This window comes from Rutidosis leptorrhynchoides, chromosome 10 (genome assembly GCF_046630445.1).
Source record: "Rutidosis leptorrhynchoides isolate AG116_Rl617_1_P2 chromosome 10, CSIRO_AGI_Rlap_v1, whole genome shotgun sequence".
Taxonomy (NCBI): domain Eukaryota; kingdom Viridiplantae; phylum Streptophyta; class Magnoliopsida; order Asterales; family Asteraceae; genus Rutidosis; species Rutidosis leptorrhynchoides.
The window spans coordinates 244,481,966-244,484,620 of NC_092342.1; the positions used below are offsets into that span (position 1 = coordinate 244,481,966).

A 2,655-nucleotide genomic window follows, 5' to 3' on the forward strand; every position below is an offset into this window, starting at 1 on the left:
TGCGCCAGATTATGAAATCAAAGGACAAATCCTACACGTGGTAAATAATCAATACCAATATAGTGGTACGCCAAAAGAAGATCCAAACGAACATCTTCGTACCTTTAATAGGATCTGTACTCTATTCAAAATCAGAGAAGTTGAGGATGAACAGATCTATCTCATGTTGTTTCCCTGGACTTTAAAGGGAGAAGCCAAAGATTGGTTAGAATCGTTACCTGAAGGGGCGATTGATACATGGGATGTTTTAGTTGAAAATTTTCTTAAAAGATTCTTTCCGGCATCTAAAGCCGTGAGACTTCAAGGAGAAATTGTTATATTCGCGCAAAAGTCAAATGAAACATTATATGAGGCGTGGACAAGATTTGGAAAGTTGTTGAGAGGATGTCCTCAACACGGTTTAGATACTTATCAAATAGTACAAATATTCTACCAAGGTGTCGACGTTGCTACACGCAAAGACATCGACATAGCAGCCGGTGGTTCCATTATGAAGAAAACCGCAACTGAAGCTTACAAAATTATTGATAACACAGCATCCCACTCTCATGAGTGACACCAAGAAAAAGATATCTTTCGTTCATCTAAAGCGGCTAGAGCCGATTCTAGCCATAACTCCGATTCCGTTTTCGCAAAAATAGATGCTTTTGAGAGACGAATGGAAAAGATGACTAAAGATATTCACGCAATACGAATCAGTTGTGAGCAATGCGGTGGACCACACTTAACAAAAGATTGTCACATCGAGCAAACGATGGAACAACGTGAGAATGTTTCCTACACGAACCAAAGGCCGGGAAATAATTATCAAAATAATTATCAACAGCCAAGGCCAAACTTCAATCGAAATCAAAACATTCTTTACAATCCAAATGGACCCAACAATAACTCATACAACCAACAAGGTCCGAATAACCAATCAACTCAAAACAACACTTTCAATCAACAAAAACCTAGCTTATATAAACCACCACAACAAGCTGAAGAGAAAAAGCCAAATCTGGAAGAAATGATGGCAAAGCTAATGGAATCTCAAACACAATTTATTACATCTCAAACCCAAACGAATGAGACATTTGATCAGTCATTAAGAACTCAACAAGCTTTCATTTTGAATCTAGAAAAACACGTAGGTACCCTTGCTAGCATGATGAGTGAGAGGGAACAAGGAAAGCTACCGAGTAATACTGAAGTAAATCCTCGGAATGAAAATGTTAATATGGTTTCAACAAATTCTGAAAAACCAGCATCAGAAGATGGGAAGGTTTTCGATGTGAGTAACAATGAAGAAGTTACAACACCAACACCACCACCACCACCCGAATATGTAAAGCCAGTGGTGGCACCATACAGACCACCCATTCCGTTTCCAAGAAAAGGAGTTGAGTATGAGCAAATGATAGGTAATAAAGTTTGTGATACCTCTGGAAAGAAGAAGAAGAATAAGAAAGTACAAGAAACAAAAACCGTAAAAGTAAACCCGGTGAAGACAGTTCCACCGAAACCTCCACCCAGGTTGGGTGATCCGGGTGAATTTATTGTTCCTTGTCTACTTAGTGATTGTGTCATGTATGATGCACTAGCAGATTTAGGTGCGAGTGTGAGTGTTATGCCTCTTTCATTAAATAAGAGATTAGGAGTAGGTGAGTTAAGTCCAACAGAGATGAGTGTCCGACTCTTTGATCAAACCATTAGGCACCCAGTTGGAATTGCTGACAACCTACCCGTTCACGTGGGTAATTTAACCTTTCTAGTCGAATTCATTGTCATTGACATAGAAGAGGACTCAAACATTCCTCTAATTTTATGTCGACCATTCTTAGCGTCCACCGGGCGTTATTTGATGTAAGAGAAGTAGAATGACACTTAGTAATGATGAAAAATCGATCACCTTTGTGAGTCGAAAGTCTAAATCTCCACCAACCAAAATCGTTGAACTAACAAAAACGATTGGTAAGAATCATATTGTTTTACCAAATCCAACGGTAGTGCTTAACAATAATAAAACGCCTAAGTGTGGGGAAAATGAAGTAACACCTAATGATCACCTGATAACAAAGAACCCCGTTGTTGATACGAAATTAAATGACCCCGTTATTAATAGTTCAATGAAGAAACTTATTAAACGGATTCGCGATGCTAGAACCAAGGGGAACTTTAAGTTATGTAACCGGTTAGTATCCAATCTATCGCCTAAAGAAAAGGCAAAACTAGTTGAATTTGTGGATATTACACAAGAATCCGACAAATGGCTTAAAGCAAAAGTCACAGATATGCAAGTTGATTATGGTCCAAGAGAAATTGACAATGAAGTTAATCACAATTTCGACACCACAGCTACCTAAGTGTGGGGAGATTCAAATGTTCTAAAAAGAAAATACTGTCTAGAGTTACTTATTCTGTTCTCGTGTAGTTCCGAGAATAGAATCCGATTGGTCTTTTCCACTAGCAGACACTAAAGAACTAGTTTTCTCCCCCCATTCTGAATTTTTGTTTTGTAGGTTTTGTATTAAATTAATAGACATTTTTAAATTTAATTTTTGTGTGATTTTAAAAAAACAAAAATTACTTTATTTCATTAAGTTTAAAAAAATGATTTCTAAAATTCGTCGTAAGTTAAAGACTAGGTCATGGAACCGAAATTGCTTTACCCGA

At 37.4% G+C, this 2,655-nt stretch overlaps 1 non-coding gene across 1 annotated transcript; it reads right to left on the reverse strand.

Moving 5' to 3' along the window:
- Positions 1–295: 295 nt before the first annotated feature.
- LOC139874093 (small nucleolar RNA R71) lies at positions 296–402 on the reverse strand. Its single transcript, XR_011767798.1, has one exon. It is a non-coding gene; the product is annotated as a small nucleolar RNA R71 (small nucleolar RNA).
- Between the last annotated feature and the right edge of the window lie 2,253 nt (positions 403–2,655).